The sequence below is a fragment of the Phoxinus phoxinus genome, assembly GCF_949152265.1.
Source record: "Phoxinus phoxinus genome assembly, chromosome: 25".
Classification (NCBI taxonomy): Eukaryota; Metazoa; Chordata; class Actinopteri; order Cypriniformes; family Leuciscidae; genus Phoxinus; species Phoxinus phoxinus.
The window spans coordinates 9915121-9939850 of NC_136900.1; the positions used below are offsets into that span (position 1 = coordinate 9915121).

Genomic DNA, 24730 nt, shown 5'->3' on the forward strand with positions numbered 1-24730 from the left:
TTTGTCTCTGTTCTTTCTGATCTCAGCTCTTGTTTTCTCATCACATCTCATCTCTTCTCGTGTGTTGTTTTTCATCTCTTCTCACCTCGTGTTCTCATCACTTCTCACCTTGTTTTCTAATCTCTACTCTTATCTCGATTTTACTCGTCTTGTTTCTCATTTTTGTCTCGTCTTACATTCTTGCTTTTTTTGTCTCTTCCGGGCTCTTTTTTTCCCCTCATCTCATCTTATCTCGATTTTACCCGTCGTGTTTCTCATTTTTGTCTCATTTTGCATTTGCATCATGTCTCTTCTGGGCTCTTGTTGTCTCATCCCAACTCATTCTTTTCTCATTCTCCTCCCCTCTCATTCCTTCTGTGTGTTTGTTGTATGGCCGTGGTTCACTGCACCTGTTGCTGTCAGTGTAGTGTGTGTGGGTGTGTGTGTGTGTGTGTCTCACCTCTGCCAGAACATCAGACCTGCTAGTGAAGAGTGTATTTGTGTCTCGTCTGCCCCCGCCTGTCACACACAATGACCCTCTGCTCTAATGAAGGCAGGGTCAGGATTGTGTGTGTGTGAGAGAGGTAAGTTGTATGTGAGTGTGTGTGTTGAGGGTAGAGAGCAGCTAATTGGTTGAGCTGCCAGCTTCAGCCTCTCCCGTGTTTCACCTCAAAGGTGAAAACACACACACAAGCTATGTTTCCATTCAAAGTTGCTAACTTATGCACAAAATTGGAATATCACATAAAACATTTGCGAATAAAGCACTGTTTCCATTCAGTGAGACGGAGAGAACAAAATCGTCACTTCCTGATAAACTGGCGTTAAATATCCCTAAGAAAAATGGTTACTGCAGTAGGAGAAGCCACGGTGTATAATAATTTCATATGAAATAAATGACTTGCACGCAGAAGAAACGCAATAAAGTTATCTTGCTTTTGTAGGCGGATGCCTGGTGTTTGGGAATGCAGTTGTGTTAGACAGTTCTGGGAGGTTATTATACCACTTTGAACCATTTTGACGACAGACTTTGCTCGGGCATTTCAGACGCTGTGCAACGAGACCGGTCCACTGGTTAGTCCAGTTACGCCGTCCCATCGCAAAGTCACATGACTTTTTTGATGCAAGTCGAGGAATTAATTTGTAAAATGTGTTTCCAGCGTAGTTTATGCGCATGTTTTCCTATCGGATAAAAAGTTTATCCGACTCAATTGAGCGCATACGTTTATTTTAATGAGCTTTTTAGAATTTGTTCATTTTGCCATTTCCATCCAGCGTTTTTATTTGTATGCGATATCCCAAAATCCACTAAAAGTGCCATTTTTCTCTCCTTCTCTCCTTATGTAAGTGTTGGTGGTAAATCTGACACAACAAATGCATGAATAAAACAGTGAACCTGGCATGTTTTCAACCTAACTCGTTACGTAGTTCTTGTTGTGAACAGCTGCCGCTTGTACTTGGTGTTACTCAAGTTGATTACGCACTTCTGCAGTTTGGTGCCAGAAATGCATTTTGAACAGGGACCAATGAGATCTGATTCGGACCAAGTCTGAAAGTACCCTTAAAGACTCCAGACCACTGACTCTCCTCAAAGTAAAGTACGTTCCCAGACTGATACACTGTAAAAATGAAAACATAGATTTTATTTATATCTAATTAATAAAAATGAGGCAACAGATTACAAGCAATATTATTAATTAAATTTAACAAATTAGAATTGAGTAATAATTAATCAAATTAATTCCTTAAATGTTAACCATTTAAAATGAGTAAAAATTACAAAATATATGTTATTGCCAACATTGAAGACACCTGATGTTAACAAGCAGAATCACTGAAGGAGAAAACCATAACTCACCGTTATGGAGATCAGTGTGTGTTTTAGTTGGGCTCTTTACCCTTCAATTATTAACTTTAAGTTGTGTTTGGCTGCTGTACATGAGTTATAACAGCCAGATGAACAAATAAAAAAGGCGATTTAATGGTGTTGGTTGTGTTTTAACATAATCATTATTTCACAATCATTTGACCTGAATCACTGAACTCATATAGAGTCCAATTCATGAGTTAAATTAATTTTATAAATTTTAGCTGTATAATATTTTTAGCCTTTTCAATGGAATTCACACGAAGAAATCAATAAAAATAAATATAATACATGTATATATATATATATATTTTTTTAGGCACACACAGATATCAAGATTTAGCGTATGACTCTCAGCAATGGTGACAAACAGATCAAACTCTGAGCATAAGCTCATTATTTATTCATGCAGCAATGCATGATGGGAGCCATGAATGAGTTTTGATTGGTGCAACCCAGAATGCACTGCAACATGCTTTATAAATGTCACCATTGTTGAGATTCACAGGCTGATTATTGATGTATGTGTCTCTTTTTTGAACAAGAGAAACTGTTTTGAAATTATTTGGATTACATTGTAAAAGTTAATAATATTATGGTGTACAAACCCAGTACTGCAATAGTTAATAAAGTCAACATTACTCATGAATTGGACTCTATATGAGTTCAGTGATTCTGGTCAACTGATTATGAAATATTGATTATGTTATAACACAACCAACACCATCAGATCACCTTTTATATTTGTTCATCTGGCTGTTGTAATTCACATACAGCAGCCAAACAAAAACTTACAGTTAATAATTTAAGGGTGAAGAGCCCAACTAAAACACACACTCATCTCCATAATGGTGACTTTAATTATGTTTTTCTCCTTCAGTGATTCTGCTTGTTAACATCAGGTGTTTTCAATGTTGGCAATAACATATCTTTTGTAATTTTTACTCATTTTAAATGGTTAACTTTTAAGGAATTAATTTGATGAATTATTACTCAATTCTAATTTGTTAAATTTAATTAATAATATTCCTTGTAATCTGTTGCCTCATTTTTATTAATTAGATATAAATAAAATCTATGTTTTCATTTTTACAGTGAGAGGAAAAATAGTTGGTGGATTTACAAGAGTTTGCAAGATATTGGGGTTTGAATCTTTTGAATGATTCAAAAGCTTCATTTGAGGCAGTTAACTGAGTAAATGTGATATATTTGAGCGCAAATATCTTTCAGTTATGTCTGTTTAGGGGTGATTGTGCTGACAGCGTTTTGAAGCGTGACCAGTGAAAAGTGACCAGGTGTCAATAGTGTTCAACGAGACTTGGCAGCTTTACAACCAATGGAAATGCAGACTTTAATTCGCCACGTCATACAGTCAGAGTAGGAATGCCTAACAATTTCAGCGATTTTATCACGTGAATGGGACTATAGTGCCTAATAAGGTGTGGTTGCGACATTTCTCATGCAAAAAAGGTCCATTGTATTTTGCCAATAGTGTAATGATGTATGAAGCACAACAGCTTTCTGTTGGTCAATGCGGCGACTTTGCGTAACCAATTTAGTTGCTGTCGCTCATACGTCCTCAAATAGCCATCACTCGTTGAAAATAAATTCAAGTTCCTTGTTGCTGTAAATCACTGGGATAGTTCACCCAAAAATGCTAATTCTTTCATTATTTATTCACCCTCATGATGATCCAAACCTGTATGGCTTTTTCCTATGGAACGCAAAAAAAAGACATTTTGAGGAGTGTTTTAGTTTACACCTGGTATTAAGATGCGTTTTGGTCGATCGGATCACAAGTGGTCAACGATAAATATTCGTGTAAACGGGGTCTAAAACGTTTTGAGCTTGTCCACTATCGACCACTTCCAGAGGTAGTCGTGAACGCATTAGACCGGATTGCTTTCGTAGTGTAAACGCTCATGTGGTCGAATGCGTTCAAACAGCCACAGAAGACCGCTCTAGCCAGGCGCGATTTAAACTTTAGCTGGAGACCCAAGTTTGGGTTGAAGAACCAAAACGTACCAAGCACAATGTTCTCTCTCCATTCCTGATTTCTAACACACAGCGTTCACCATGATCTTGCGGCTATCAGAGCAGAAACTAAAGCTGATGTTCTCCGTGTGTTTTTCCATCGTCTCTGGTCGCGTTCATATGAAAATGGGACAAGCTTATTTCGTCCATTAGATCAAAAGATCTGAAAAAGGTCATACATTTACCCATAAATTCACCCATAGACCTTCCCCTCCAAGAAATCAGGACAGAAGTGGTTGAAAGTGGACAAAAGAGATTGATTAAAACACCAGGTGTAAACGGGAATGTTTCTTCCTCGTCTACTTGTGATCCGATCGACCAAAACGCAGGTGTAAACAGTGTTATTTGTCTATTCAATGGAAGTCAATGGTGTCCAGACTTGTTTGGACCTCAATGTTCTTCAAAACATCTCCTTTTTTTTTTATTCCACAGAAAAAAGTCAAAAGAGGTTTGGATCGATATGAGGGTGAGCAAATTCATTTCATTTTTGGGTCAACCACCTCTTTAAATCTGTGTATATTTATTTGTTGAACTTCTGTTAAGAAATCACTGTCATCTCAAAGCTTTCAATGGCATAAACTCATTGAAACGATGCGCTTCAGACTTTAATTTCCACAGTAGTATCATTGTGATGACATTTTCCAGCCGATTTGTGTTTGATCGTCAGCTGATATTGTTACGCGAGTCAGCAAAACTGCAGCAGCCCTTCAACAAAGTGCCGCTTGTTCTCCTAAACATTTCCCTTCCAGCTCTTCTCTTCCAAACACCCCCTCATTTCCACGCGCTTATCAAAGAGACAGAAGAATGAAAGAGGGGGTTATAAAAATGAGAAGTGATAGTAGGTTTCAGCCTTTTGTAATGAATACCCCTTAGAGGTATTGAAATGCTAATTTTACGCTCACAATTGGCAAACTCACCAAATCGTGAGGAAAATTTAAGCGGCTAAAGCCAACCCCAACATTCTGCTTGCAGAATCTCTCTCTCTTTGGCTTCATTTATGTGTTTTACTGTTTTGATGTTTAGCGCTATTTCTGTCTCTTGTTTTCCATTTCTTTCCCAGACGCACACATTCTGGGGTGTGTAAGATTTGGCAATGTTGGGAAAGCTTGTTTAGAAGTGAAGCTTGCCAAACTACAAGAATAGTTAACAAAAAATGTTGTATTTGTGTTGTTAAAACCCCCAAACCCCCCCTTTCAAAGAAAACTTCAAAGAAAACTTTAAAGACTGTTCTACAAGCATTTCCAATTGGGAATTCAAAATTAATTCCATATCGCAACTAAACAAATCATTAAATAAAAAGGTTCTATTGAAGCATCCAAATGAACCGATTCACTAAAATTAATCCGTTTTCCCAATGCTGCTTAAAAGAGATTTGAAAAGTGCGTTTGATTAGTCTCAGGTCAATCTGCTGTAAAGTTGCATTAAAGCTACACTGTGTAGGAATTTCTCCCATCTATCGGTGAAATTGTATATGACTACCAACTGAATATTACGTTCTAGCCCCTCCCATTCCGAGGGCGTTTTAACTCCTACGGTGGCCGTATTATTTCAAATCTGCCGGCAGTCGCGAGTAATCTCCCCCTCGCATTCGTCATGGTGCCACTGAGTGTAAAAGCGCGAAAGGCGAAGCTTGAATTTCCAGGTACGTCCCTCTCTGGCTAATGTATTTTCAAGATGGAGGCGCAACATGGCTTCCGCCATTCGACTCGCTCGTATGTATTCTGAATGGCAGATTCTACGCTTACGAGAATACTTAGTTGGTGGAAGTAATTACACAAGAATGAGCACATAACATTTTGAAAGAACAAAGTATTTTTTGCTGAAAAATCAACTTAAAAAATTACACAGTGTAGCTTTAATTATATATAACATGTTGCATGACATAAAAATTGCATGTGTTTTTTTCATGCTACTCGTCTGAAAAAGTAGCTTGTTTGAAAAGCTACATTTTACTGTATTGCCAAAAGACCCGAGCAACTGAAAAATGGAGTCAGATAAGTGTTGTTGCTAATTTTAGTTAGTTTCTTCCCGTCACTCTGCTTGAGTGATTTCCAAAGGGCTGTTGGAGTTCTGCCAGTGTAAAGTCTCCTCTGGCAGCATTTCTTCAACACCGAGAGAGGGAGAGAGACACAAATTAAGAGGGGTCAGAGAAATGAGGTGCACCGTAATTAGCCGAGTCGCTCTCTTTCTCACCGGTTCTCTCTCTCTCTCTCTCTCTCTCTCTCTCTCTCTCTCTCTCTCTCTCTCTCTCTCTCTCTCTCTCTCTCCCTCCCTCTCTCTCTCTCTCTCCTCGTTAAGGCGTTTCTTGCTGCAATTGTTTGGCTGCCACATCCTGAGGGAAACAGCGCGGATGGGGGGTGTGGAAACTTGGAGCCGGATAAACAGTGACCTGTTTCATTCAGAGCACATCTTTCACTCAATCTCTTAGTTTTCTATTCTTTTATTTTTCCCTACGGCCTAGAAAAACCACTACTCTGTTTGGATGCCATCCCTAAAAAAAACATTGGGTATGAATCTCAGAAACCTCTGGCTGTGCGCTCCGCCTTGTAACCTATGACATGGTGTATGTGAAAAGGTGCCCAGTATTTTTTTCTTTTTGTCATTTCGTGGCACGTATTTTCCTAGTCTTAAAGTGGAAATTCGCAGATTTTCAACCAACAATGTGGGTAGTATATGTAAATGAATGATGTTTACTTGTTTTCCGTGTTATCTGGACCGAGAAATCACGTGTATTTGTCAGCAAAAGTCTACCAGATGAAGCTATTGCTCTTTAAAAAGCTTTATAGTAAAAATTAAACACTATGGCAACACCGTGCGACAGCATATGATTTCAGCGGGTGACAGAATGGCTGTTTCTTTCAGTTTTTGGTCTCAAACTGTTCGTGGTCATTGAGTTTGAAGTGTTGTCTACAAACACTGAGGTTACTCTTTGAATTCTTGCACCCGGGAATAATACAAAGTTGAAATTGACGCCATGACTAAAAGTTTGCTAAGAAGTATTTCCTACTAATGCAATGCTCTGTAGTAAGTATTTGACTCTGCTATGCGTATCTATAGCAGACTGGTGGGAGTGGTCTTGGACGGCAGCATGCCCAGTGCATTGTGGGTGCTGAAGTTTTCCTACCTGTTAGGCAAAAGGAAAGAAAACAGGCTTTTTTGTTTTCCCTGGTCAAATAGCACCGATTTCACTTTTTTTTTCAACTTTCTACTTCAGGCAGCCAAGTTTTATTGAAAGCCCATTTTGCCAGTGGTGAAGTTCCCCAAAATGTTAACTTTAATTAAATTTTATTGTAAAGGGGATTTCACACTGGCAGTGGTTTGCTACCCCAAATGAGAATATGCGATTTTTGGCAACATGAGTGTCAGATACTATAAGGAACTTTCTGACTTCCTGTGATTATGGCCTAACTTGTCAGAGAGTGATGAATTGACGAGGGATAAATGTTGATGTTCAGTGCTAACTAGCCAAGCAGTTTTACTTTAGTATTGTGTAAATCCCATTATAGTATTTATTCATATTTTGTATTAGTTTTTACTTCTATATATTTTAAGTTTTCATTAAAAAAAAATGTTAGTAATTGTATGTGCCTTTGTCATTTCTTAAAGCTGCAGTCCGGCACTTTTTTGGGTTTAAAAATATCAAAAAATACATTTTTGAAAAAAAAAACGTAACCAGACAGCGTTCAAAACGATCTGCTTGCCTTACCTCGATTCAAAACGGTAAGCTTGTAATAATGATTTTAATTCTAGTGGTACTGGTGGATTTCCGCGGGAATTTCGAGCATGTCTTTGCGTCATTACGTCACTTCTGTACACATAGAGAAGGAGTCTCGGCTAGTCGGCTATTATAGCGTGTGTGGATGATGGTGGAGATTTAGCTTAGCACTTGGTATGGCGGATCCCGAAAGTTTAAAGCGACAATCACCAGTGACAACTGGAGATTCACCAGTTGTAAAACCCAAAGACTTCGGACTTCAGAAAAAATATATTTTTCGCGTTTTGACGTGATATAAGCAATCGTTAGATTTAATCAGCATGATAGCCTACTGCAATGCTTCCCCCCATCCCCCGAATTTGGTCAGAACAAAAGTGAATGTTACTTACTTGTTCAGATGACATTTTTCGATGAAAATTCTAATGTTGACACTTTCAAAAAGTATACTCTGAGATTGCTGATGACAGTACAGTATCCACAACAACGCGGCAGCGACAGGTTCTCCTCAATACATTGTGTTCATCCGCGCTGTTTCATGCCGATTTACTACCCACGCACAGTTAATAATTCTGCGAATAACTGCAATTGCAGATTTCGAACAGAGATGGCGACAAAGAGGAAAAACGACGGACTGCAGCTTTAAATTTTCCCATATAACTTAGACATATTTCAGTTAGTTGTTTTTTTTTTAACCTTTTTCATTTCAAGTTTTTAATCTTATATTTATATTTTATCTAATATTTTTAAGTTACAGAAAACGATTTTAAGTCTTAGTTAACCATAACAACACTGAAGTACAAGTATAAAATTAATTGTTTGCAATTTTCCAAAATTGTTTGGTTTTCCTTAATAATGTTTTGTGTTTTCATATTTCATTTTTTTTTTATCCTGTACAAAAAAGCATCACATAATCTGTGATTGTGTTGCTTCTCTCAGCTTTTTCACTCTCAGTGCAGATGGAAAACTTGCTTGGCTCTGAAAATTCGTCTCGCTGCAACTGGTTAGGATGTGTAATGCCAACCATTTCTTTTCGCTTTTGTTGATTTTGAATTGTTGCAAAAGTTTTCTGGCGTCTCTCTGGCTTTCTTGAACAGGTCCAAACTTGTCTTCCTGACATAAGCTCTCTTTGAGAGGATCCCATTTTTTCCTGTCGTACCAGTCCAACACTGTGACAAAGCGATTTAAAAGCCATCTCTTCCATTTGTATCAGATTTATTTTGTCCCAAGCAGGCATTTTATTGACCAGTTGGGATTTATTTCTATAGGTCATCTCATTGGGTAGCCCCGCCCACAGCAGAATCTCATTGGTCCAGAGTTCCACTCAACATAACTATATATTAAACACTGTATACGTTCAGATTTGTGTTGCATTGTGCTGAATTTTTGGTTTTCATGTGAACCGACAATCTACTTGTCATTAAACGTTGTATTGTGCCTGGTCAGAAGTCTGTTTATATGAATCTGTCTGACTGATCAAACAAAAGCAGGCTTAAAGAAGCTCTTGTTTTAAAGGCGTAATGTTCTCATAAGAGGATGACGGTTTAAGCTTCACTTCACGCTGAAGCATTTCATTTTCACAAGCATGTGAAATCTCCATCATAGATTTAAAAGCTTGTACTATTTGTCCCCTCTTTCTTTGTTCTCTAGAAGCCTCCATCACTTATGCTCAGAGATTGATGCTGTCATGGTTTCCCAGCACCTGCTGTCAGTCGCGGGCTCTCGAACCTGCAGGAACGAAAAGCATTCGCAGGTTTTCTCCTTTTCCATGACAGGTGACCCCCCCCGGCGGTCCCTCTCGTCCCGCTGTTCGGCTAATTGGTGAATGACGCTTCGCCCCCCGGCAGAACCAGAGTGAATATTACCATACCTCATTTATTCAGGGCCTAATAGAGCCGTTTTTATCACTTCATTTGAGTGCAAGAAAGGGAACCAAATCATTGTCGGTGCTTATAAAATGACTCATTTCCCAGTGCCTGATATTCTTCAGGAAAAACATTTGTAGGTGCAGACGAACTTTGAAGATTGTCCGTGTGAAAATGACCTCGTTTGAGGCTAATATATGCTTTAAACGTAACCGTGAAGATCTGAGTAATGCAATTGTGACACGAAACCTTTTGAATGCAATTAATTAATTTTTTGTCTTGCGTTATGAACCAATTTCTGTCGTGCCACGACCCCTGAGCAGAGACCGTGTCGGCCGGCCTCACCTCATTTAACAGCTTTTGTTCAACATTTTAAATGCACTCGTGATGGCCTCAGTTATTTCATTTTTTACAAACCATTCGCCATGGTAATCATATTTTCCCCTCAAATATTACAGTTATTTATATTTCTGTAAAATCAAATTTGATATGCGCACTTTTTTGATTGAAAGTTTTTCACTTTTAAGTTTACTCCCATTTTATTGTGGTTAGATATATAGAATTTTCCCAAAACTTGCCACCATACAGGGTTATTATAAGTTACACTTTTTTTTTTTTTTTTTTTCTTTTTTCTTTTCTGTAATGTAGTCAAATTTTCTCGGTTTTCATCAATCATTGTTAAATATTATTTTATTTTATTTTTTTATAAATGTTTTATTTCTATTTTTATCAATTTGTCATTAATTTAGTCATATTTTTTTATCGGTTTATCATTGTTGGTTATTTAATAATAATAAAAATCAAGAATTTAAAAGTTGAAATATTTCATTTCTCAGCGTTATTAGTAAGTTATTGCTAACTGACTTTTTATGTATAATCAAAGATTAAATTTACAATATAGAAAGACGGTGCACTCCTATTACTTATGAAAGAAACTGCTATGGAACTATATGGAATAAGTCCCGCCTTCTAAATAAAAGCGCCAATCGCTGATTGATAAAGTCTGACATTGCGACATCGCGGTTGCTATGCAACAGTGCCAACCCACTTTTTCAGCAGTGTTGGTTCTGGAAGGATTTTTTCCATTCATTTCTCCCTTAGGGATTTAAAAAGAAAAAAAAAACTGAAGCATTTAACTTAAAAAGCATTGCAAACAACATAATCAAATAAAACAAATGTAGAAATATAAATCTACTCATTTAAAAATGTTGATTTATATCTATAGACACAATAATTTTTAAGTTTACTGCATGTATTTTGAGAGTGTCGACAGACTGGCTCGATTACATCATTCGCAGTGCCTCATGGGAGTAGGCGGAGCTAAAGAGCTCTTTTGGCACGGTTTGCTTGTTTGCGCTTACAGCATCATGGGCAATGTAGCTTTTTTCAGCAAATTCCACTGTGGCCTCATGGCTTCAACAGAAGCAAATACAATCGATTAATAACCTCGTAAAATCAATTTCCCTATGGAGAACATGAATGGAGGTTTTACTTCTGGAACCGACTGTTGAACTCTATAGAAACAGTCTATAGCCCTTACAGGACTGCACACACGCACTGGCTGGTCTACCCTGAAAAATATGCTTTTTTTAGATACTATTTGAGCATTTATAGGACTGTTAACTGTTAAGCATTTTTGTTGCTGATTTGAGATGCGTTATTTAATTGTGAGTTTGTCAAGCCATTTTTGATATTTCAGGAATTCCCCATTCAAAGTAGACAGGACCGAGTCTCAAATCTTGGGGATTCTTCACCAATTGAATGTCCGCCAGGCAAAAATCACAAGCATAAAGAAAAGTAATAACTGCACTGACACTTTAGCTGAAAGTAAGGTTACGGTGATGGCGAGGGTCGCTGTGGTAGTTTTCCGTCTGCAACTGTGCGCTCTGCAGGGCGGACGCTCTGAAAACACCTCTTTCCTTCCCCCCCATCCCCAACACCAAGTCCACTCCTCCAATATCCCATCACCCCCTGCCACTATCCAAGCTGTTGCGACAGGCTGGGCCGCGAGCGTCTGTGCCAGGGCTCGGCAGGACCGGATCCTCTTCATCCTCCTCCTCCTCCAAGCTGCCTCTTATGCTAAGCGCCTTGCCGTTAGCCGGAAGGATGGTTGAGCGAGGACAGGTTTGTCGTTTTTAAGAGTGAAGCGCTTAACTTGTAATACCTAGTAAGCATGAGGAACAAGTCAAGCTGTCGTGTCTGAATTAAGAAAGTTTTGGCGCTGTGTTGTGGGATCCTGCAGAAGCACATTTCCAGCAGATGGTACTGCTCACATCCAGACCTGACCTGAGCTTTTAGCCCTGCACCGAATGATTCTGCTGCAATGGAAAATTTAATTGGGGGAGAGATTCAATATGCTGTAGAACTTGATTATAAGATGGACTGTTTTCGGTCCACAGATTTGAACAAGTTTCACTCTTAAAAAAACAAACAAGAACAACAACAGTGTGTTTGCATTCTTTGAAGAATATGTGAGCTTGTGCAAAGGGTGCACCGCTAGGGAGTTGTGGGGTCGTTGCTATGTGGTTTCTAGGGTATTTGTATTTGTATGTGTTCCATGTAAAAAAAAGCCCACTTCAGAGAATCTATGATGTTCTGGCTAGGGTAGCATTACCTGTCTTCAAGGTTTTATTAGGGGGTCACTAACATAAATGTTAGTGTGTTTGTTCACACACGCACACGCACACGCACGCACGCACACACACACACGCACACGCACACACACACACACACACACACACACACACACACACACACACACACACACACACACACACACACACACACACACACACAGTTTATACACACATATATATTTACAAACTTTCATGTTAGATGTGATTAATCGATTTGACAGCACTAATTACTTAATTTTTTTATTATGTGGTGAAAATAGGCTTCTGTAAAAAAACCTCCAAATTTGTAAACAGAAGCTGAAAATATCCATTTTATCTTGTTACGGAAAAAATTCATAACTGAGAAATTATTTTAGTTATATCTGTGTGTAAATTATGTCTAAATAGTTTAAATACTTAAATAATGAATATTCAGGAACTGTATAGATATATACTAATGTCATAAACTTAAAAAAATGATGTTTATTTATGCATTTATTTTTGTTAAACTGTGGCATGAACAAATGACACACAGAAATATAGTTCAGACCAGTGTCGGATATACATGTAACACTTATTTTAAAATGTAAATATCATTGTCTTATGATCTGCTTTTTTATTCCAGCCGTTATTTCTGGTCAGATTCTAATGTCAATATTTAGTTTGTTCTTTGGTTATGTTTCAACCAAGTTTTAATGGTGCAATTCTGAATGCTAAATTGCTAATGCTAGCTAAGTTTTTTTTTTTTTAAGCTAGTTTAAAAGGTTGCTCTGTTTTGATCCTCCAGAGAACACAGGTTATAAACATTAGACCTAAGTACCTATTAAACCGTTTTTATTTACGTCAAATTAAACATGGCGTCTACAATAACTGCGATCCATAACTGCAGTACATTTGTGTGTCTTGTGCCGTTTACATTGTAAAGCACCGTAACGAGTCACTGCTGCTCCTTTGGCATTTGTCAGAATCAGAAGTAAGTACTGTACAGTATTGGACGTGTTCAAGACAAGGACAAGCTTTTCTGCTAAAGTACAGCTTTGGACTGAGTTTGGAGGCCAGAGCTTGAAAACGGCTCGTCTGTTCACGGTTAATCTTCTGCTCCATGTGTTTTTTGAGCTTGTGAAGTGAGAGTCTGCCAGTGGAAGCTGAGAGGATTTTTTTCACCACTCTATATCCTTTACATAATCCAGATCCTGTAGCTGTAAACGACTTCCTCTCAGATCAGCAATATTCAGGGACATGAAAATGGAAAGGTTTGTGTTTTTATGCGCAGAAACAAAAGGACATTGCTGAGCTGTTCCAAAATCATCTGTAGCCGGCCTGGAGCAGCGGCACCGAACTTTCATGTCAAAGTCAAGTGAGAGACACACACACACACACACACACACACACACACACACACACACACACACACACACACACACACACACACACACCAGCACACGCGCATACACACACACATACAAACACTCATCCACAAACACGCATACATACTCACGTACACGCACACACACACATACAAACACGTATACACACCAACACACACACCAACACACACACAAAAACCTACACACAAACACGCATCCACAAATGCACACACACACACACACACAAGCACGCATACATACACGCATGCACGCAACTACACACACATACAAACACACATCCACCCCCAAAAAACATACATACAGACACTCATCCAAAAACACAAACACGCTTCCACATTTGCACGCATACATACTTGTCTGTCTTCTCTCTCTCTCTCTCTCTCTCTCTCTCTCTCTCTCTCTCTCTCTCTCTCTCTCTCTCTCTCTCTCTCTCTCTCTCTCTCTCTCTCTCTCTCTCTCTCTCTCTCTCTCTCTCTCTCTCTCTCTCTCTCTCTCTCTCTCTCTCTCTCTCTCTCTCTCTCTCTCTCTTGTGCGTACTTTATGCGTGGGTATAAAGTCCCTCTGGATCTGGACCAGGTTCTGTTTTCACTGCGGGTTCTGGTTCTCTCTGAATGACGAGTCTGTTCACTGCAGACGCTGTCTGGGTGCTTACATGACTACATTTCTCCAGTTGCTGATATGAGAGGCTGTTATTACCTCTATGCCTGAATGATTCGCAGCCTGTGAGGTTTATTGTACAGAAATCGTCCCTTCGGCAATAGAGCACTTATGACATAAATATACATATATACAGTAGCATTGCCAGGGAGAATGCAAATACAGTCGTTGAGTAACTGGCACATGTAAACATGATCATTTCAAACAGGAAAAATACTATACTGTCATCACTTCCTGACAGGGGACCAATCGGAAGTCATCAGACTGAACAGGAAGTTGAGTGGCATTCCTGAAGTCAGTGGAGATTTGCTCTACAAGTATACCCATAACATAAATACTCATTCGCATGACTTCAGCTTGTTGGCAATTCAATATAAATGCCTGTATAATACTGAAATGTAGAAGAATTTGATTTCCAGACAGGCGGAGGCACAATAACACCAAAAATGTCCCTCAGTTTCCTGTTGAGTTCCAGTTTGTTGCTAATAATTTTGCATATTTTCTACATTTTAGCCAACTCTTTGTCAACAAAAAAGTATTTACTGGAAGGATAAACTGTTCAACAACTTCCTGTTCAGTTTGAAGACTTCCTGTTGTAAGTGATGGATTAACATTTTTCCACAGTTTCAGCAGTGTGTAAGTTTCAGCACACACTTTTTTGTCAACAAAAATTTTGGGTAACACTTTATTTTACGGTGTCCGTGATGCAGAGTAATTACATAATTAAGTACTTAGTAGTAGATGTTGTAATAACATGTAACTACATGTACTTAACATGTAATTAAGTTATGGAACAGCCTGTACTTACATGTAATAGGCAGCTACTGTTACACATATGTAACAAGCCGGGTCAGTTACATATGTGTTACCGACTTGGTGCAATGTAATTATATAAGAAAGTACTTAGTACTACACAATGTAACAAAAAGTGTATCAAGACTGTACTTAAGTGTACTTCATGTGTATCTACATACCTTATCCATCTGTACTGTAGTTGGATTAAATCACTAGTTCACATGCAGCATAAATGCATGTAGTAGCTTCCTAATTAGTAATTACATTGAAATTACATAATATTACACAGGGATAAGCTACGTAAAATAAAGTGTATCAAGACTGTACTTCATGTGTATCTACATACCTTATCTGCACTGTGGTTTGGATGAACTCACTACTTCACAGCATAAATACATGTAGTAGTTTCCTAATTACATTGCAATTACACAGGGATAAGCTACGTAAAATAAAGTGTATCAAGACTGTACTTAAGTGTACCTCATGTGTATCTACATACCTTATCCATCTGTACACATGAAGTACACTTAAGGACAGTCTTGATACACTTTATTTTACGTAGCTTATCCCTGTGTAATATTATGTAATTAGGAAGCTACTACATGTATTTATGCTGTGAACTAGTGAGTTCATCCAAACTACAGTACAGATGGATAAGGTATGTAGATACACATGAAGTACACTTAAGTACAGTCTTGATACACTTTTTGTTACATTGTGTAGTACTAAGTACTTTCTTATATAATTACATTGCACCAAGTCGGTAACACATATGTAACTGACCCGGCTTGTTACATATGTGTAACAGTAGCTGCCTATTACATGTAAGTACAGGCTGTTCCATAACTTAATTACATGTTAAGTACATGTAGTTACATGTTATTACAACATCTACTACTAAGTACTTAATTATGTAATTACTCTGTATCACGGGCACCGTAAAATAAAGTGTTACCAAATTTGGTAGTCAACAAGCTGCATCAACAACAAGTATTTTGGAGACTTCATATGAAAAGTTTTTTGTCGGATGAATTTCTGCTAACAGAAAACCTTTCTGGAGTTTCTTTAGAAAATCTTTCTGGAGATTGACCCTACAGAACAAGCTTTTCAAATAAGCACTTAGTTTGACAATGAAAATGTTAAACCATCACTTTCAAGTTCAATCAGAAGTCGCCATCAAACTGAACAGGAAGTTGGGTGAGTGAGTCTTTACTAGAAGGACAAACTGTAGAGGGAGTCTATCAATGACTACAGCTTGCTGATAAATAACTAAACATGCATTCGTGCAATGCTAAAATGTAGAAAATGTGTTCCTATCACCTCTTGAAGGCAACATATTGGAAATCCAACTCTAAAGGAGTGGTGTCCACACTTTACAAAACAATACTCTAGTGGCACCATGGTCCAGTGACTGTATCCAATGGTAATACTATGGTACTGCGTGATTAACATTAGTATTTACATATGTATTTAATGCTACGCCAAAATATGGTCCCAAATTTACAAAAAACTAAATACTACTATGGTATTTTGGAGATGGCTTTACCATGGTACTTCCAAGAATACCATGGTACATGAATTTCAGAGTAGTATTGTCATCCAACAATACCATTATTGATCCATGGTACTGCCGCAGGACACAAGTTATACTTGATATACCATGGTACTGAATGGTATTTATATGGTAGGCCTACTTCCAATAGTGCTACCATAATACATGGTGCTTTTTTTGTCAGTACAAGTGTGTTGTCAAAAACAACAACAAAAACATCTTAGTAACATGGTAAGAATAAATACAGAGCCACAATGGCTTTGGTTTGTTGGCAAACTGATGTAAAAGCACCCACACAGATTTTGTCTTCTCCTTAGATGTTTCTTGGCTTCGCTGTCTCACATATGTTTTTGTTTTTGCCTGTGTTCGAATATAGCATTAAATGAACGGTTTCTGTAACTGGCATTTTTCAGTAATTATGGTCTGACGATGTCTCATTCTCAGCACAAGAGTCCCAACGCCTGAGCGCAAATTACTGTCAGCGATCGGCCTGTCGACACCACATTATTGGTATTTGTAAAGCAGTGATGAGGGCGGCTTCATTTAGCATGTTTCCAGAGGAAATCAGCGCATTAATAACCGCTGCGTCGGACTCTCTCGCGCTGGCGGGTTTGACCCGCAGGTTTGAATTTTCTGCTTGGCGACTCTGAAAAGCTCCTCCATATTTTCATTAGCCGAACAGTTTGACTCCTCCCCCCGCCACGGGTGTGACACGCGGTGGTAAACAGCATTATCTGGGATCTCAGCGGGATTTCGAATGCTTGTGTAATCCTGTCATTTCATTCATGGATACCTCCGGGGTTATTCTGGGATGCCGCTGTTCTATCTGCCCGCCTGTCCGCTCGTGCCTGCGAGGGAGATTGAATTCCCTCAGCTCACACACACACACACACACACACACCGTGATCACCTACTCATCTCCTCCACTATCGGAGTGAAACAGAGACCGTGTTGAACTGAACCTGCTTGTGCTGAGGATTACGTGGAGGCCGTGAACCCTTTTAACTGGTCAGGCCCACAGGATGAGCTTTAGACCTGTGGAGAGACAGAGGATCCTGACACTGCTGACGCCCCTCTGTGGGAATTCACCAGTGTTATAGTCCTTTAATGCAGGAGATGCTCTTTCTAAATCAAAACTGAATTGATTTGCTTATGTAATTTATGTTAAACAAAAAAAAAAATGGCTTATTAATCTTTTTACAAAATGTACTCTATTCTGTATGTCCTATATATCCTCTGTCTGTCTTTCTTTCTGTCTTTCTGTCTGTCTGTCTGTCTGTCTTTCCGTCTGTCTGTCTTTCGGTCTGTCTGTCTTTCTTTCGGTCTGTCTGTCTGTCTGTATTTCTGTCTGTCTGTCTTTCCGTCTGTCTGTCTTTCTTTCGGTCTTTCTGTCTGTCTGTCTGTCTGTCTTTCTGTCTGTCTGTCTTTCCGTCTGTCTGTCTGTCTTTCCGTCTGTCTGTCTGTCTTTCCGTCTGTCTGTCTGTCTTTCCGTCTGTTTGTCTGTCTTTCCGTCTGTCCTTCCGTCTGTCTGTCTGTCCTTCAGTCTCTCTTTCCGTCTGTCTGTCCTTCCATCTGTACTTCCGTCTGTCCTTCCATCTGTACTTCCGTCTGTCTGTCTTTCTGTCTGTCTGTCCTTCCATCTGTACTTCCGTCCGTCTGTCTGTCTTTCTGTCTGTCTGTCCTTCCATCTGTACTTCCGTCTGTCTGTCCTTCCATCTGTACTTCCGTCTGTCCTTCCATCTGTACTTCCGTCTGTCTGTCTTTCTGTCTTTCTGTCTGTCCTTCCATCTGTACTTCCGTCCGTCTGTCTGTCTTTCTGTCTGTCTGTCTGTCTTTCCATTTGTCTTTCTGTCTATCTTTCTGTCTGTCTTTCTGTCCTTCCGTCTGTCTGTCTGTCTTTCCATTTGTCTTTCTGTCTATCTTTCTGTCTGTCTTTCTGTCCTTCCGTCTGTCTGTCTGTCTTTCCATTTGTCTTTCTGTCTATCTTTCTGTCTGTCCTTCCGTCTGTCTTTCCGTTGTCTGTCTGTCTTTCTGTCTATCTTTCTGTCTGTCTTTCCGTCCGTCTGTCCTTCCGTCTGTCTTTCCATTGTCTGTCTGTCTGTCTTTCCATCTGTCTTTCTGTCTGTCCTTCCGTCTGTCTTTCTGTCTGTCTTTCCGTCTGTCTTTCTGTCTGTCCTTCCGTCTGTCCTTCTGTCTGTCTGTCTTTCCATCTGTCTTTCTGTCTGTCTTTCTGTCTGTCTTTCTGTCTGTCTTTCCGTCTGTCTTTCTGTCTGTCCTTCCGTCTGTCTTTCCGTCTATCTTTCCATCGTCTTGTCTGTCTGCCTGTCTATCCATCATCTGTCTGTCAATCTCCTAAACCTTCACATTTCAAGGCTTTAAAAAAAACATTCAAAGTTTGTCTTGACTTAATTATACTTCCTGACATTCAAATTGTAATTCTGCATTCTGTTTGCAACCTCAGTTCAAATTCAGGAACAGATTTAACATTGGGATTTAAAAGCCATTCTTATTTCAATTCTGAATGGTGCAGCACCCTTATTATACAGTATGTAGTATGTAGGATGTGGTCAAGTTAATATGTCATTGGTGATGCTAACCCTCCCTCCTCTCAATATTCTCCATGTAGGGGTCAACCGCTGACCTTTTAAAGCGAAGACAGCGGTAGTATATTTTCGAACCATTAGTGTACCGCTGTGTGCCTCGAATGCTAATCGTGAAGAATGATGGCTTTTGCGTTGCTGTCCTCTTGCTGTGAGTTCCTCTTACTTGTCTCCTGCCCAGATCGTCGACCTTGTGTTTGCGCAGCTCTCTCTAATCCCCCGGGCTCTTTCCCGATGGCGTAACCGTCCACGCCGGGGGTTGGCCGCCTCCACGCCTGAAATCTTTGTAATAACTTTCTCTATCGCCGCACCGATCTCCCGCCAGAGCTGAATCTGGACCTTGCTGTAATAGAGTGCTGGCGAGCGTAACGGTAATAAATGCTACACGATTTATCGGGATAAATATGGAGAAATGACTCTCGCGTACAGTAAATGAAACTCCAGGTCATAAGTGGGAGGTGTGTGTCCTCTGCTAGGATTTCTCTCTCTGTGTGTGTGTGAACCCTTGCTTAAAAAATCTCAAGTGTGTGGTTTAGTGTGTGTAAATCCCATTGGCAGAAGACTTTAAGACGCTTGTGTCCTCGCAAAGTGTGTGAGGGAACGAGATGCCTGCAAATTGCTTTGCATCTGAATTAAACATGTTGCTCGTTCACGCCTCACCGCGACGGACAGCGAAACGCGTTGCAGCTGGAGAAAATGACTTTTTAAGTGGGGTATTTATGAGATGCTATTGTATTCATTTGATTATAATAAAGCTGCCAGTGTTGAGGTGAATGGCAACTAGAAGCAAAGAGTCTTTCTCCTCAAGCACATGATGGCTTTTTACAATTAGTTTTCTGTAAGTGCTGCTTGATGTGCAAAGAGTTACTTAATAAAATGCGTTTTTATGGTGGTATATGCTTGAATAGTCTCATCCTGAGACATCACGCCCACGGACCGTTGGTTAAACGCTGCATAAGGCACACAAAAATAGAAACACTTCAGGAGTTTCAAAGTCATCATCTGATGTCCAGGAGACGTGTGTGTCGCGTTCTCTAACGGTCCTAACGGCCTGGAAACAAAGCCGCCGTGATGCCAAACCCCATCATGGAAAAAGAAACCCATCGTGTTTACAACTGTGACAATGAGCGCTGTTCAACTAAACACTGGATTTTTAAAAGTATGTGAAGTATGTAAAGTTCAGGGCATAGACTCTTTAAAATATATCCAAGTTTTACACACCGGTCTGTTCTTGTAGAGACATTTATATTTTCACGCGCCTAAACATGACTCTGAACAAAACAAACTGTGATTGGTTGCGTTACATGTCATTCAAACGTCCTCTTGGGCGGCCCTTGGCCAATGAAAGCTGCCATAGAGTCTAGACCTTCTGCCGTCACTCTGGCTACATGAGACTAATGCTTGAATGACAGTAAATGGACGCAGTAACAGGGTTGACAAAGATTTTACCGACCACCAGAGAGCCACACAGTGGAAAGCACCACTAAATATGACTCGATGCTTAAATTCATGAGATTTTACAAAAGATTCCAGCGTGTGGAGATAACAACCAGAAGCCAACTAGACGAAAAATCCTGTTTCTCTCTCCCTCAGCAGACGGAAGGTTTTTAAAATGACTTTCTCGTTTAGTGTCGCTGATAGCTGTCATGCTATGCAAGTAGAGTGATTTATAAGAAAAAATGTCTGTTTTGCGATGTATTTTCACATGAATAAACAGGTAAACATGCAGTAACGGCAAAAAAACATCTGCAAATCAGTTATGTGAGGTGGCTTTGAGGTGCTCTTTAATTACTTTGGAAGTTATGATGTTTAAACTCTGAGGTCTTGTGGCAGAAACATGCTTAAGATGCAGTAAACGGATGCAGTGACAGGGTTGAAAGGGATTTTAGAGACCGCTCAGAGCCGCATTGTGGAAAACAGCCGAAATTGACTTTTTGAAGGGGTGTTTATTAGATGCTATTCAATTCATTTGATTTTCGCTAAAGATTTCAATGTGCAGACATGAATGACAACTAGAAGCAAAGCAGCCGTCGTGTTTTTCTCCCCGAGCAGAAGACGGGGTTTTAGGGCTAGTTTTGTTTTCGAGGTGCTAATGGATGTTGTGATATGTAAACTTTTATTTCCTGACTTAATATTTCATATGATTTATATAGAGTGGCCCGAGGAATAAAGTAAATTTAGACACCTACGCCAAAATGTATAAATATACATGCATTATATAATAAAATATCAAACCAAGTGGCAATCAAATCGCTTTCAATCAAAAAGATTAAAAAAATAAAACACGTTTGAAAGAAAATTATGCTTTTATTTAGCAAGGATTTATTGCTGTCACTATTGATATTGATAATTGATGATGTTACAAAATATTTCTATTTCAAATCAACACTATTATTTTGAGCTTTCTATCCATCAATTTTTTAAAGCCATGCATTTTGCAATGCAACTTGTTTTCAACATTGATGATAATAATAAGAAATGTTTCTTGAGCTGCAATTCAGCATATTAGAATTATTTCTGAAGGATCATGTGACACTGAAGACTGAAGTAATGATCGCATGAATAAATTACATTTTATTCAAATAGAAAACAGTTCTTTTAAATTGTAATGATATTAATGTTTTTACTGTATTTTGATCAAATAAATCCAGCCGAGTTTTGGACACTTTTTGGTCGACAGGTTTTTAAGGTTTGTTTTCTCCCAGTTGCTGTTGTGATGTTTTCACTTTTATTATGTGACTTAATCAAGAGAAAACTGTTTTTATAGAGGTCTGTTGGCAGAATTGAACTTGAAGTGCAGTGGCGGGGTGGAAAGCGATCTTTTACGGACCAACGGAGGGCCGCACAGCGGAAACCACCTCCGAAGGTCTTTTGGCCTCAGACCTCATCCATAAAATGCCTTCTGTGTGTATATGAACCCTGTAAAAACACTATCCGTCAGCTCTCAAAGGGAAATACATTCTCTCTCGCAGCGTCCTGCGTGTCTGTAATGGATATGGCAGTGTGAAATAATACCGCGGCTCGCGGAGGTCACTGGAAGAGAGCAGTTGATTGAAGTATTTTGTCTCCTCTGGTGTCAGTGCTGTGAAGGTGAACTCCTGCATCTGTTTGTTAAATTCAGTCTTTTATTAGTGAGCGTCTGTCCTTTCTTTTGTGAGCAGAGAACCGTAGGCGAATCTCACTTTGAGGATTCCGGCTGCAGACTCCAAAAGAAAGGATTTGTTATCTCACTGTCCTGTTTAAGCACCCCAGAGACACGCGCTCCTGTTCACAGGCGTCCCCTGGAGCTTCTCCCTGACCCGTCCATGGACACGCAAGGCCTGCGGGTTTTTATGAATTTCAGCTTCTGAAGGAAGGCCAGATAGGCTATATGAGTGAGGTAGTCTTGTCTAGTCTACTTTGTTTTCGTAGTTTTTGTGTGCAAAATGCCTCAGATGTTCATGAACATTCCGTCTGAAGGTGCATTCAGACTGACAGCAATCAAAGTTTGATATAAATAGTTTTTTTTCTGATTAAACTTTATTTGAACAATCTCTGTATTAATTCTTAAAATCTCAAGAACCATATTTTTGTATGATTCACGATTAAGTGACTCTTAAAAGGTGATGTATGTACGAATGATGGTAGCCTAACTGCTGTCCAAATTCAAAATACCGGAGACCGTTGTTTCTCCCGCCCACTCCTCAGACGCTCACGCGGGTTGCCGGTTTGAGGACATGGAACAGGGGCGAGCGCAATTGACATCGAAAACCGAGGAGACTTACAGACTAGACTGTAAGTTAATGAGTTGGTTTATCCGCGTCGTTCATAGAGATTTTTAGATGGATACCGAGACCTTTTAGGTTGGGTAGAATCTGCAATCTCTGACCCAGTTTGTTTGTTCGTTTCCAAGGTTGCGATACGCTGTGTTTCCTGCTATCTGGCATCCCGGGGTGTCGAAATACTATTGGTTGAACTGGCAGTGGGTGGAGTCACACAGACCAAAACAAAACCCGACTTACAACGCGGAACGTGTAAAATAGTGTAGAAGTGTAGAATAACAGCACCTCAACCAACATGATCTATGCTAGGCTATGCTAAAAGTGCTACCGCCAGAGATCGCTGGAGATCAGCTGAATGGAAAAAATGAGTGTTCCTTTAAGGTCCTGATGCACTCACAGTGAAGTTCTTCGTTTAGGGGTAAAAAGAAGATCGAAATACCTTTACAGCGGTATATAACCAGTGTGTAGTCCAATTCATGAACAAATGACTCTTTGAACAGATTATTTTTAGTGAGTCAAAAAACACTAGGCAACCAGTGTAGTCCAATTCACACACAAACGATGCTTATGAACCTTATTTTTAGTGAATCAAAAACATACCAACCAATGTAGTCTGATTAATAAACAAAGAATTAAAATGAACAGTTTCTTTTTAATAAATCAAAAACAGACAGTGTAGTCTAATTCACAAACAAATTACTCTTATAAATTATTATTTTTAATTTTAACGAATTAAAAGACAACAAATGTAGTCAATTTGTGAGCAATGACTCTTGAGCGTGTCCTTAATAAATCATTCTATAGACCCATTTAGAGTTCTTTCAAGTTGAAAAATGATTATTTTTTAAATATTTAAAATATTCATAATTAAATAAATACAATATTTAATTAATATATTTGTAATTTCCAAGGTTTCCTTTTATAATGTACAGCATTAAATGAGAGAGAATTTCTTTCATATGTAAGCAACTGAAATGCATTAAAATGAATCGGAATGGAATCAAATTGAAATCCGAATCGATTCAGGAAATCTGTATTGATAGCCAGTCCTACTGAGTAATAGCAGATTGATAGTGTCTGGTTGTTGGTCAGTTGTTGTGCTGTCCTGAGAGCGGATTAGTCCCTGAGGATGTCTGCTGTGATGTTTGTGTTTCTATCAGCCAGCGGATAAAAAAAATCTCCATAATCTGGCACCCTGACACACATGTCCTGATAACCGCTCGTGACTCTCAGCCTCGCTGACCCCCGTGTCAGACGTGTTAGAACTTGCATTTTTAATGTGTTTTTCTTCGATAAGCTCCTTAGGATGGAAAGAGGCAGCAGTGGTCAGTCTTCTTTGTGCGCTGTGCCGTCAGATTCACTCTTAAAACCTATTAGAGTCAGTCAAGCGTCCTGATTAGATGAAGAAATGAAGCAGCGATGAGCCTGTGTGTTGCTTTAAAAGCACGTGTCAGGAATTTTTTTTTTTTTTGGACTTGAAATAAGAGTTTTTTTGACATCATAAACCATCTCTGATTTACAGTTTATACATCTATTTAGATCAAGGAACAGTGATATATCTAGGGGTGCATATACTTTTTTTGGTCTGGTTCTCAAAGGAGAAGCTGTTTGGTACTCGCATTATACACGGCACACTTATCCTGCAAGCTGCCTAAATGTACAATTTGTTCACTGTAGAAATGAAATGTAGGTTCATCTTTGTTAAAGCTGTATTATTATTATTAACATTAAATGACACAGACAACAGCAGAAATATGAGGCTGCTGTCACTTTAGGACCGAATGCACAGATCAAATATACTGATACACATCCGGCAAGTAAACGCAAAAGAAAAGTATGGATCACGGATCAACTCTGATCCTTTGCACCCCTTATAACTATCTTACCAGAGATGGAGAAAAATCA

The 24730-nt window shown here is 39.2% G+C and overlaps 1 protein-coding gene across 3 annotated transcripts in view; it reads left to right on the top strand.

Moving 5' to 3' along the window:
* plxnb2b (plexin b2b) overlaps window positions 1–24730 on the top strand; it is a 161889-nt gene that overhangs the window by 36320 nt on the left and 100839 nt on the right. Inside the window, exon 1 of one of the 3 annotated variants that reach the window (XM_079604428.1) lies at window positions 4311–4346. The exons of the other annotated variants lie outside the window; for them this stretch is intronic. The gene's annotated coding sequence lies outside the window, so the exon portion shown is untranslated. Of the gene's footprint in view, window positions 1–4310; window positions 4347–24730 lie in introns of those variants that run through there. 3 annotated transcript variants of the gene reach the window in all.